The sequence below is a fragment of the Lactuca serriola genome, chromosome 3 (assembly GCF_051521515.1).
Source record: "Lactuca serriola cultivar US96UC23 chromosome 3, Lser_US96UC23_V15, whole genome shotgun sequence".
Taxonomy (NCBI): Eukaryota; Viridiplantae; Streptophyta; class Magnoliopsida; order Asterales; family Asteraceae; genus Lactuca; species Lactuca serriola.
This window is the reverse complement of record NC_136410.1, coordinates 236,658,160-236,672,021: the sequence shown is the minus strand read 5'-3', so window position 1 is coordinate 236,672,021 and position 13,862 is coordinate 236,658,160. Positions and strand designations below refer to the sequence as shown.

Genomic DNA, 13,862 nt, shown 5'->3' with positions numbered 1-13,862 from the left:
TGTATATGTCAAAACTAGTGGGAGTATAGTCACCTTCCTGGTATTATATGTTAATGATATAGTACTTATAGGAAACAACATTCCAACCTTGCAAGAAGTTAAGTCCTGGCTTGGAAAGTATTTTGCCATGAAGGATCTGGGAGAGGCTGCTTATATTCTGGAATAAGAATTTTGAGAAATAGGAGTAGAAGACTAATTGGAATTAGTCAAAGTACATATTTGGATAAGGTGCTAAAGCTTTTTAGCATGGAGAATTCAAAGAAAGGGAGTTACCTATCCAAAGTAATGTTAAACTGAGTAAGACTCAAAGTTCGAGTACTGATGTTGAGATAGCGGAAATGAGTCGACTTCCATATGTTTCTGACGTTGGATTGATCATGTATGCTATTACGTGTACTTGCCCTGACGTAGCTTTTGCTTTGAGCATGGTTAGTCGATATCAGGGAAATCCGGGTAAAGCTCATTGGATAGCTGTCAAGAATATTCTTAAGTATCTGCAAATAACTAAGGACTGGGTCCTTGTGCTTGGTGCCAGTGATGACTTAAGAGTTACTAGATATGGTGATGCCAGTTTTCAGACAGACAAAGACAACTTTCGTTCATAGTCTGGTTGGGTGTTTACCCTTAATAGAGGAGCTGTGACTTAGAAAAGTTCCAAGCAGGAGACGATGGCTGATTCAACCCGTGAATTAGAGTACATTGTCGCGAGCGAAGCATCGAAAGAGGCTATTTGGTTGAAGAACTTCATTGGAGACCTTGGAGTAGTACCAACCATTAAGGAGTCGAAGGAAATTTTCTGTGATCATGAAGGAGCGGTTGCCTTGACCAAGGAACCAATATATCATGGTAGATTAAGACATATCGACAGAAAATATCACTTTATCAGACATTACATAGAAGAAGGAATCCTCGTCGTTAATAGGGTATCATCATAAGAGAATCCTGTCGATCCCCTCACAAAGGGTCTTAGTAGGATTAAGCATGTTCAACACACGAGGAGCATTGGTCTAAAGGATGATATTAGTTTTAATGATTAGATAGATATTTAGAAACTTTTAACAAATAAATGTAATTGACATTTGATGATTATATAAATGGAGATTTGTTTATAAGTATTGTTTACTATCTTTTGTCAATTGTTTATCATTGTGTTTCTTTTGCATGTCTTACTTTCCGAATAATTAGATTATTGAAATATCCACAGTCGATCATACTTTGGAAGTAATTAATGAATTAAGGTTGTCATGAATTGGGTTGTATATTGTCTAAGTGTTTAGACATAGAAATGGTTTGCTACAACATTCAGGAATACTTTTGAAATGGGGATTTAAGTATTGGATTAAACCCACGCTTAGTGAATTAATTCATGGAATTTATCATGAGTGATTCTGAGACGATATTATTGTATAATCTTTAAACCGAGATATATGAGTTGTTGTTTACAAGTTGGTTGTACATTGATAATGTGTAAACGCATCAGTAACTTAGTGTTATAAAACGTATTATTGTACATGGTTTGATGAGTAAATAGTACAAGCATATGAGTCAAAGTTTATCTGTTCCTTTTTCCCTAAAGGGAAAAGTGATATATTGGGCCCCTCGATGATTTGGTGTTGAATTATGTGATGGGCCCGGTCAGGACTAAATTGATGTGTTCAATTAAGTTCTTCGTCATTACAAATCAAAAATCAGGAAACAAACAGTCGGACAATGAGAATGATTCTATTCCATGTCATTTTTTCACATGATATCTTGCAGAACAGAGGATTATATGATCCCTTATCTTAGGACACGCAACTGACTAGGTCAGAGTTCGACATAAGCTTTGAGAGCTACGATTGCTTGTCAGTTTTTAAAGTCGTACTATAGTTATTAGACTTATCCAAGTGGGAGACTGTTGGATTAGGTGTCTAAGCTCATAACTATAATTGGTATGTACTTGAATTGATAGTGAAATGGTCATTTTGGGTTTCCTTCACACTTGCAACTAGACATGATGATTAATTTAGGAGGAGGAAGAATTTACTGATTTGATTAATAAATTGAAACTAATGATTTACTAATATGTTATAGAAATAATATATTAATTATTAATCATATTATTATTTAATATTTAGTCAGAAATTAATTGGAATTAATTTTGGGAATAAAGGAATTAATTAAAAGTGCATGGACTAAAAGTGCAATTTTTAATAGTTGAGCAAAAGGGTCCAGAACCTTCCTAGCGAAGGCGGTGGACAAAATAATATATATATATATATATATATATATATATATATATATATATATATATATATATATATATATATATATATGGATAACCCTAATCTGAATAAAATATCATTATTTCAAGTATGATAATTATCCACCTCCTTTAATTATCCATATATGAGAAGATATTCTAGACATTCTAGAATAATATTATATATATATATATATATATATATATATATATATATAATATTATTCTAGAATGTCTAGAATATCTTCTCATATATGGATAATTAAAGGAGGTGGATAATTATCATACTTGAAATAATGATATTTTATTCAGATTAGGGTTATCCATAGCATCCTTGCTGCACTATATAAAGGGTTCTAAACCCTATGATTTTCGGCGAATCATTCTAAGAAGAAGAAACCAAAAATTGTCCTCCTTCCTCCTTTCTCATATCATTCTCTTGAATTGTGTGTTTGTGAGCCATTAGAGGTGTTACACTGGTGACACTAAGTTCTCAAGCTTCAAGATCTATAAGGGAATCATTGTTATTACAATATAACAATCAAGGTATGTAACCTAACCCTAGTTTTATGTTGATTTCGAAAATTATAGATACATCCTAGGGTTTCTCCTTTTATGTTCAAAGTTCGCATGTTCAATTAGAGAAAACCTAGATCCAAAGCATTAGGGTTGCATGCATACATATGAATTGTTGTTATGCTTAAAACCCATCAAGTTATGCATTCCTTGGATTGTTGGTTATGTATCTTGGTATATAGGATGTTGCTATGCTGTAGTGATCGATTAGATCTATATCCTAGCATATAGGATGTTACTATGTTGTAGTGATCTATTAGATATGTATCTTGGTATATAGGATGTTGATATGTTGTAGTGATATGTTAGATATGTATCCAAGTATATAGGATGTTCCTATGCGGTAGTGATCTGTAGATCTGTATGACTACTTGTACTTACTGGTTATCTTTAGTGGAGTACCCTAGGGGCTGTATGTAGTCAAGTAGGATAACCTGAGAACTCTTGATCTAAGATTTCTTGTTGTTCCTAGTTTGGTTGTGGCTCGAGAGTAGGATCATCTGTTCGGGTGGCTATCTCACCTCTGGTTACTTATGGTTACGCACTTCATGAAGGTTAGTTGGTAGCGGAACAGTATGCACTGTGAGGACTAGTAGGTGGTAGTGAGTTGTTGATTGTTATTTCCATGTATTATCGACCTACTTTATAATTATTTGTTTATATATCGACATATGGTGGTAGTGGGTTGAGGCAGTCCTGCTTTGTCATGTAGGCTAAGATACTTGATGCAGGCCGACTGTAAGTCGTAGGCACAAAGGCTCGAGAAGAGTGGTTGGGTTAGACGGTAGGCCAACAAACCCTAAGTATTCCAGCCTGATGGCTGATTGGACACGTTTAGGGATGCAAATGGGGGCGGATATTGTCGGGGACTACAAAACCCGTCCCCATACCCGACCTCTAATACACATACCCATCCCTGCCCCCGCCCCACCAAATCCCCGACGGGTACGGGTAAAAAAAATCTGTCGGATACGGGGAATCCGTTGGATATCCATTTTGTAAGAAAAGACAATTTTTTTTGTAAATCTAAAAAATTATAAAAAAGACAATAAACAATAATCAAAACAATTAAAATGTTCAAATGTTCAAACTTCATTTCTCATGAATGACAAAGTTTAAATAATGATGTTTTCATTTTTTTAGGAAAATAAAATAAAAACAACAAATTAAAATTCCACTATTAGTCTCGTACGTTTCTTGCTCAAAAAATAATGCTTGATCTATATATCCATCAAACTTTTATAAACTTTGATCCACAAAGCTTGTACGTGCATGCATGGTGCATTTCTCAATCTTATGTATGGTTGTGTGGTGTGTTGATCTTAAACGTCACTGCAAAAATATAGTTACATAAAATAATTACTACAAAGAATGAAATTTAGTTACAAATAATGGAATATGCATGCATTCTTATTTTACATAGCTACAAACAAAAAAAACGTAACAACAAGAGATACAGATTACAAAAGTAATGGAAGAAACAATTAAAATCAAGCTAACATAAATGTTATTTTCTTATTTTAAACAACATTAAACCACAAAAATTGATCAATTGAAACGATATGAGTTGTCAGCAAACAGCAACAAATAAAATCCAAGTTTTAATATCCAGTTGTTTTCTTAGCTTATAAAACAATAAGCAATTAACTTTGTATAATATAGTAAATCGATTATTGCAATGAACAACTTTAGTTAAGAAAATAAAATCTATAATTGCAGAGAGCAAGTACATAAAATTGATCATAAAAAACATATTTAGAAAAAAGATTATTCAAAATCGGTTCAAACAAATTGCAAATATGATTGCAGAAAATCGGTTAATGAAAAAGTTATTGCAAATATGATTGCACAAAATCGATTACATGAAATCAATTAAAGGAAAAGAAAGTTATTGATCGATTGGTGAAGAATCACTAATGGTCATGCCCTCTCGTGATGGTTTGGAGAAGGAGAAATGGAAAAGTGGACCAGAGTGTGAAATCGAAATGCATTGCAGAAGGATAAGTGTTATCTTTATATGCAATCTCTCTCACAAGTCACACGCTCACCAATGACTAAGAGGCATAGGACGTTTCAATTATCTATGTCTTGTGCATTGAAAGCTACTAATATCCATTAATGAAAATTATGCCCGCCCCTGCCCCGTACCCGCTTCGGGTAAGATATTTGATTCCCATCCCCAATCCGCTACCCGTTAAGGCGGGGAATCCCCGATCCGTTCGAGTTGGATCCCCGCGGGTCGCGGGTAATCCCCGATCCATTTGCATCCCTAGACATGTTGCATGTTGGCATTCCATTCTGAGGACTAATTGGGCTTGGGCATTCTAATCCGATGATTGTGGGCCGTTATGTATGTTTGTATGTTTATCGTATGTGTTATTTTAGGGAAAAATCACTAAGCTTTGTCCTTACCCAGTTTTTATTGTTTCAGATATCGTTGGTTATTGTGGGAAGGTGAATGCGAGACTCTACACATTCATCAGCGGCATGAAGAATCTGCATTCTTACATTACTCTGATTTTCAATAATTGTAATTAGGAAATAAATGATTTTATAATTGGGAAGTTTTACCTTAATAAAAAGAAAATTTTTGTTTGTGAATTTGGGACGGTACAGTGTATGCTTGCTTTTTCTCAAATATATATATATATATATATATATATATATATATATATATATATATATATATATAACGTTATATGTATATCTAGTGTTTGATGAAATGTGTGAATGAGCATTTTGGTCATCCATTTAGATTGATGTGTTTGCAAGATGACTGGAGCGTTTTGGTTATCAATGTAGGAATAAAACTAATTTTTATCATCTTACTGAATAATGGTGAGGGTGGTTTCTTGATGGGAGAGAAAGAGCGGTGGGTTTAGAAACTGTTTTTAGTAATAATAATGGAATTCAACTGTCCCAAGCCGACTTCTAAATTAGTGGATACCATCTATACACTTATACGAGAAGGCCAAATAGATATTTTTGTTGATGTGGATGCGACCTGGATTTTGTAGAGACGTCATATCGATGCTTTTTTACTGAAGTTATGTTAAGGCGGGAGGGTGTGGTGCAGGGCCGGTCCAGACGGTGGGCAACACGGGCGATCGCCAACATGATTTTTTGGGTCTAAAGTTGGTTCAAACTCAAATTAACTCAAAAGATAAACAATTTGGTTTGCTTGTTATTGCTAATTGTACGCATTTATAGTGAAAAATAAATGATATTTTTTTGAATCTTTATGATATTTGTCTTTAAGGGGCCCTTTTTTCCTTTTCGCCCTGGGCCCCATATACGTTTGGACCGGCCCTGGTGTGGTGTCACAAGAACCACACTCTCTTTTTCGCCACGTAGGCGCCATATCAATTATATCATACAAAATGTGGTTCTCTATCACACAATAGATGTGGGAACATTGGAGAGAGAGAGAGAGAGAGAGACCACACTCTCTTACTACAGGGTTGGGGGCAGTGTTCTCTATTGTCACTGTGGCAACCACACCTATTCCGTGCTAGAGACAGTTTACAATTTCTCTAAAACTAGGAAAGAACCCCGCTTTGCGGGGTCAGACACAAGTGAGTCATTCGACAGATCTTATTATAAACAAAAAAAATAGTTAATTAATAAGAATTTAACAAATAATTGAGTGGGGATTTCAAAAAGTTAAAGAACTTGTGGTGTAAACATTTACAACCTGCTGAATAAATGTCAACCATGTTGGGTTGAAGCATCTTTTCCCACCATCACATGGAATAAAAAAACATACATGCGAATATGCAATGAACACGTATTGGGTAACAACTTCCAGTAATTGGTTTATTCACTTGCACCTCCAGTCAGTTCTAAAAGCACGAACTTGCGAAACAGTAAATTATATCATGTGACAGACATGTGTTAGAGTACTGAAATAGGCATATAGAAAATATATACCCTCTTAATGAAGTCTCTCCCATTAGAATCTACATAGAATGTTCTGTTTGGCTACAAGGCACTTGTAATTTGATTTGTTATATCTTCCCCAACACCATCATCTATAAGGATAGGTCCAATCTAGTGGGTTACCTGATATACACATACAGATCAGGAATGACCATATTTTGAAAATTATAAAACTTGAAGATAAAATGCCTTTGAAAAGACCTTGAACATATAAGAATCATTCCTGATTTCTATTGGTTGCCTTCGGTCGAATGAAGTACCCAACAAAATAAAAGTTAATTCTTAATGGAAGACCCATTTTTGGATATAGACACAAATCAATTTCTTCTCTAATTACATATGAACTACGTCTCAGCTGCTGCTTCCCAAATGTATTTCTTGTCTGAACTTGGACTCTTGGTAGAAAAATTCACCCGTTGTTATAAAATATTTAGAATCTATGTAATGAAAACTTTAGAAAATAATAAAAGGGTAAAAGGGTATTAAAGACATTTTCAGCAACCAAAAAAGTTGAATTGAACCCAACACGAAATTCACAAATCAAATTGTTATCATTTCTAACATCCTTGTTCTCCTACACAAAATTATTAAAAATTGTATTTGTTTAACTCATAGTTGTTGATGAATTATATAAAAAAAGAAAAAGTATCTTCAATGCATTCTATAACTTTGAAGATCCACTTTGAGCAATGGTTCCAAGATAGTCTATTAGTTCCTCTTTGGTCATTCCAATATTAGTGTCTCTACAAAATGGGAAAAACTTTATTTTGTAAATCTCTTATAATATATAAAGAAAGCTTCAAAAATCAAGTGAAGTAAGTAATCTTATGATAAAGGATGCATATCGGGTACCAGATAAATAAAATCTAAAGCAATATTCAGAAATAACACCTCATTCTTCAAATTTGTCAGTTTAAAGTATCTTTAAAATTCAGCTTTTGGTGTATTTTCCAAATCCTCTATGTCTACACTAACACATTGTAACAAAATATTCATAGTGAGTACCATACATCAAGAAAAAAAATCTAAAATACTTATGTGTTTATTGTGCCTACCTCTCTATTAATAATCAAATATCCTTTTCCATCATCCATGTATGAAATCAGCATAACTAAATCATATTAATATTTTGTAGATGGCTACTATCATTCAATAAACTGTAATCGTCGATGAACCAACTCTCATTTATGTATGAAATGAACCTATAGACTTCAATGGCCAAAAAAATAAATTAGGGGTATTAAATAAAAGGAAACCCAATGAAGAAACTTGTGTACAAAAAACCCATTTTCTTGAAGACTCAAATAAAGGAAAACCAATGAATACAATATGAATAGCAAATTAGTCAATTTCAACTAAATTACCTAACTTCTTGTAATGTAGAAAACACTGTCACGAATATGTATGAATAGATAAATAAGTATATGCATGATGAAAACATTTACTATAACAACAAAGTCTCTTATACAAATATTCCATTATGAGGTCATTCTAAGAGTACAACATCAACAATATCCGTAAAATTGAGTATGGTTTTTCCTCTTTTTCAAGCTACCATAATTTGTGGCTTTCAATCTAAATTCTTTGAAGAAACGATTCTGCAGAGCACCCAACAACAACAACCTGAAAATCAAGTCAAATTCAAGTCACTTTTAAATATTTCTGGACAGTCATAAAAAAATTATATTAGTAAATGTAGAATTTCAATACCATTTGTAAGAAGTACTGAGAATACGCCTTGTATGTATAAACCTTTGGCTATGAAAAAAGTCAATATAAATCAGAAAATATTGATTTTCTCTAAGGAAATAATTGGGAGTTTTGCTATGTGGAATGTGAAACCCTAGAAACAGAGTTTTGGGAGTTTGTGATTATATAGCAAATGGAAAAAGCGTTATTTCACTTACCCCTGATGTGTAGTGAAAACGGAAAATCGAGAAATCGGCAAATAGAAAATCATTCAAACCATTAAAGCATTACATTGCTTGCGTCAAGATCTGGCTTCAATACTTCCTGACTTCCTGTCGACCAGTGTGAGTGTGTCATCTTCAGTATTCACGAATCGGTCAATGGGGAAATCAGCAGATGGGGAAACCGGAGTCTTCTTATCTTTACCCTTGTTTGTTGTTGCACCCGCCGGAGTTTTTCCGGCCAATAGACCCTTCCCACCCTTTCCGACCATCTTTCCCACTTACACAGACGCTTTACAGAAAATAAACAAAGAAACTGTTTAAAAACCTTGAAGAAAAATAATAGTGAACGTATCTGTGTTACGATTAGGGTTGCAAGTAAGGTTTATTTGTAATGGACTTTTCAAATTCCACCTTGTGAAAGTGATGAGTCATGAAGAAATCAGGAGAAAGGATAGGAGAAGGCGCTGCAGAAGCAATGTTTTAACACCTGTGTTTTTAGTTGACCGGTGTGACGAACTGTTCACGCGTCAACCCAGTTTATTGTATTTTTCTATTTTTTATATATTTTTATTTTCCTACATAATGCATAAACATATAAAACCAATAATTTGATGTCCACAAAGTTTAAATATTGAAAAACATTAAAGAAATTGCAAAAGACTCGTTGTTTTAGTGTTCGCTATTTGTATCCAACTATTCAAACCCTATTAAAATGGGTCAACCCGGTTTTAACCGGTTCAACATAAGCGGTCGAACCGCGGTTCAAGGGAAACCCGTCCGGTTCGATCCGGTCCGTATTTTTACAAAAAACCGTTTTTAATTGACCCGTCTTTTACCTCGGGTCACGGTCCAACCGGTTGAACCGGTCGGGTCAACTCGGGTTTCAAAACATTGTGCAGAAGGGAGATGATTGTTTAAAAGTGGATGGAAGACAAAATCCAATCAGTCGACCGTGAGCTATGTTGAGGAGGGTGTTTGGGATATCTTTTTAACTTCAAAAAGTTCTTTTTGGACTTTTTTGTAAAAAGAATTTTTACAAAAGATGTTTTTAAAAATGTGTTTGGATTAGCTTTTAAGAAGTAAAAGCCAAAAATTGTTTTTAGAAAGTGTTTGGTTTAACTTTTACATGTAAAGTGACTAAAAAGGGTAATTGGGATTAGGGTAGTTGGGGGTATAAAAGTAATTTCAGTTTTAAAGGCTTCAAAAGTTACAAAAAGTCACGTTCCGTGACTTTTCAAAATGCTCATTTTTCTTCTTTATGAAAAGTTGTTTTTAAAATATATTTTCCCTTTGCCAAACATCTTTTGGTTCCTTTTTAACTTTTACGAAAAGATAAAGGCTAAAAGTTGGTTTAAAAGATAAAACAAACACCCTCTGAGAAAGATGTTTCTGCAGTTATGGAAGATAGTGAAGCGAGTTCAAGTGGAAAAAAATTGGAACAATCTAGAATACAAAGAGCACTGTAGAAGAGATGGTAGAAGAAGTGACGGTGGGAGGAGAAGAAACAGATAAGTGGTAGGCGACTCGAGTAAGCATCGGTGACACTAATCTCATTCATAGTGGGTGACAATAACGGTGGAGCATCTTGTTGTTAGGCATCAAAACACGTGGATTTGAACAAACTAGGAAAGAGAAAAGCTCCAGCACTTTAAAACAATTGTGCTTCCTGCAAATATTAAAAAAAAATAATAATAAAAACAAAAAACAAAATTAGAGGTGGTCTAGGAACATAGTACTGTTTTTTAGGGGCTTTAAAATTAGTATATATATATATATATATATATATATATATATATATATATATATATATATATATATATATATAGGTTATTTTGTTTTCACCATCCATTGTGTGCATGTATGATTGATTCTGAACCAATCATTTTAGTTATTTTAATAAAGTAATTAATGCATATTACATGTTGAAGATATAATGGATATTAATTACATCTTCAGCATTTAATATGCATTAATTACTTTCTTAAAATAAGTAAAATGATTGGTCGATAATCAATTATACATGTACACAATAGATAAGTAAAACATTTGTACCTAATAAATAAAACCATTTTTGCCACGTGGCAATCAATAAGCCTCCCTAAATCGATTTTTCCCACTCTTTTTCCTAAGTGAATTCCCGAAATTACCATTTGGTCAATTCTACTCATCCTTCAGCAAAATCAGGAACATGATCTTCACCTGTTTAAAATCCAAAAATGAGGGATTTGAATCGGTGCTCTACTTATCTTCCGGTCTTCATTCTCTTCCTGATTTTCTGTAGTGTTTCCTTATCTGATCCCTGATTTTTTGAATTCAACAATTCTTAATCTGTTTTGAAATCACGATAAATTTTTTTTTACAAAACATAAGCTATCCAAAATTGAAATTGATGGAGCAGGGCTTCTATGGTAAAATTCGGTTCAATACTTGTCCCATTCAAACCCTCGATCTGATCAATGGTTAATGGTAATCCTTATTCTTCTTCTCTGGATTCAAGGCGATGTCTAGGTCATGAAGCTATGGCGTCGTCTACACCATTTAGGTTTGTCTTTCTACCCTTCCCTTTGACGTTTCCAGGAGGGATGAAATTGAAGTCTTTTCAGTATTTTTTTTGGATGAAATTGAAGTATTTTTAGTATTTTATTTGCTAAGATTACGGTTTTGGACTCTGAATTTTTCCATTTACAGACCAGACGCAGTTAAGCACATTCTATCCTCATCCCTCTTCCCGGTTGAGCTCTCTGTCAAAGATATGGTCAAAAAATGGGTCAACCTATTTTTAAAATTTGATAAAGTTTAGGTGAATTCTTTAGAGAAGATGACGGAGCAAAGGCAAAGGTTTGTGAATGGCTTATTTATGCATATTTTTAACTCAAATGGGATTATTTTTTCCTGTTTTAGTTTGTTAAAATTTCATCTGTGCACTATTTTTAGGTGATTTCCACCTAGATTGCAGGTTTCAGCTAGAGTTGCGAAAGTATCTTCCACTTAGGAGACATAAGTAAGATTTCAATTTTTATAAAGAGAGGTAATTCTTATCTTTTCTCTGTGGTTTGTTTTGATTAGGGTTGTTAGTCTTATTTTCATAATTAATAAGTATGATGGGAACAATAGTTGTGATGCAAATAGGCCAGCTCTTTTGCAACTCAGTTGAATAAATTCAGTATGTTTATTTATTAGAAGATGATTATGAGTCAGAACCTTGTGAAGCTCTTTGATTTCAATTAGCTATGATTGTTGAAAAATCATTTCATTACCGATTCAAATTTCAAGATTGCAGCCCTCAATTTAAGGTATGCCCGCTAAAAAATCTACATATTTTTTTATTCCATTCAATTCTACCCTTAAAATCATGCATTACAAATGACTGAGCTAATTGCCATCAATACAAATTATATTCGTGATACTTTAAATGGGTATATTCTTAATTTTTGGTGATCAAATGTCTGTTATCAAGGTAAATTCTTTCTTCAATCCTTACAGTTTTCTATCTTTCAAAGTTTACCCAATTTTTAGTTTCATTATGATTCCATATTTATAGTTATACAAAGAATATGAAATCGAATTCATGACAACATATTTGAAATTGATGGAAGAGAAATGATAAGGAATGAAAACAAATGATTTCTCTGTCAATTTCCAAGTTGGATTGTGGTTTCTTTAGTTTCATACTTACAATTGGCAGCCAAAAATGAAGCTATCATCTTTTTCTTTAAACTCAAAGTGACCAGTATCACTCGGTTTATAGAGTGGAGTATATGACTGACCTTTGATTCTGGATTTTTAATTAAACAGGTAGGAAGAACGGCTTGTCAGTTTGCTAAGCCTTTTATATAACCTATATCTTTTTAATCCATTTAAATAAACCTGACATTATATATTTCTTTTCATTTCACCTTAGCTATCAGCTTACAAGAAGCATGTTGTGGAAATATTAGATGATAGGTACATTTTTTCATTTTTTTAAAATATATTACAATCAAATACAGTCAATGTATTTGATGAAATTTTCGTTTTCGGTATGCAAGAAGTTATATTCTACTACCCTTGAAGGTGAACCACACAATCTCCTCTAATAAATTGGATATTTATCACTTAACATACTTTTCTTGTTACGATTCTAAGCATATTTCCATTTATTTACCATATTACCCTTGGCTTCTGAGTTGACAAGGATGACCGGGATTTAGTTGAAGTTATTTATAGAGTTATGACTTGTCTTACTCCTCAGACATACATTTCATCAACTATCATGAACTTTTATATACGGTAAATTTATAATTTCATCTTTTAACAATTAAAAAAAGTATTTTACATATATACCCTTCAAAAATATGTCCAAGTAGCCTACATGACTTGCTTTTTTTTGGCTAGATATCTTCAACAGATGACATCATCAGAAAACATATAAGCAAATTTGCATATCTTTTCAATACATACTTCTATAACAAACTCCTAAGGTTATCCACTTTTAAGTACTTCTCTAAATTATCTTTGTTTACTAATTTTTAGAGTTAAATGCAAGAATTAGCAACATACTTAATTACTTATGCTGATTTGTTTATTATAGCATCTTATTTTTATTCCTCTTTATTATAGCATTCTACTTAGAAATTTTAACTCAGTTAGAGCATATTCATCCACATATTTGCTTAATTTTTTTTATTGTTGATTGAAATTTGTTTGTTGATTTTTAGGTGTGTGAAGAAGTGGGTCAACCTATATGCCAAAGACTACAAAAACTCAAAAAAGACTATTGGGTATGGATTGTGTGTCTACTGTGATTTTGGTTGTATGTTTTAAACAAAGGTAAAAGAAGCTAAAGAGTAAATTTTTAGTTAAGAATTAATTTCAGCGTCAATGATTTTACACTTGCTTTAAAATTTAAAATTATTTCTATCATTTTAAGACGACATGAGTTAAATTTGATTATTACAGTGTAAATGTATGATTAATTTGAACTGCTTGGAAGGAAGATAGTAAAGCGTGATAGGATTTTTTTAAAATCTATTTTAAACATAATTTATTTAATCCTAATCCAAAAAAAAAAAAAAAAAAAAAAAAAAAAAAAAAAAAAAATCATGAGTTACAAACATATTATGTACCAACGTAACCATTTTTTATTATTTATCTTGCATTTAGCCCTTTATTTGGTTAGATTAAAATAATAATAATATACTTTTAAATTATTT

At 32.8% G+C, this 13,862-nt stretch overlaps 3 long non-coding RNA genes across 4 annotated transcripts; 2 read left to right on the top strand and 1 right to left on the bottom strand.

The window, feature by feature from the left end:
• Nucleotides 1-4,904: 4,904 nt before the first annotated feature.
• Nucleotides 4,905-5,419, top strand: LOC145094837 (uncharacterized). Its single transcript, XR_013703593.1, has 2 exons — nt 4,905-5,168; nt 5,250-5,419. It is a non-coding gene; the product is annotated as an uncharacterized LOC145094837 (long non-coding RNA).
• A 2,763-nt stretch (nt 5,420-8,182) lies between these two features.
• LOC145093740 (uncharacterized) lies at nt 8,183-9,168 on the bottom strand. Of its 2 annotated transcripts, XR_013703037.1 has the most exons (3): nt 8,665-9,153; nt 8,468-8,515; nt 8,183-8,380 (listed from the first exon to the last, which is right to left on the bottom strand). It is a non-coding gene; the product is annotated as an uncharacterized LOC145093740 (long non-coding RNA). The 2 variants fall into 2 exon arrangements; XR_013703036.1 differs by having other exon boundaries at nt 8,468-9,168.
• Nucleotides 9,169-10,838: 1,670 nt separating this feature from the next.
• LOC145094836 (uncharacterized) lies at nt 10,839-13,583 on the top strand. Its single transcript, XR_013703592.1, has 3 exons — nt 10,839-11,212; nt 11,359-11,508; nt 11,605-13,583. It is a non-coding gene; the product is annotated as an uncharacterized LOC145094836 (long non-coding RNA).
• The last annotated feature ends 279 nt before the right edge of the window (nt 13,584-13,862 follow it).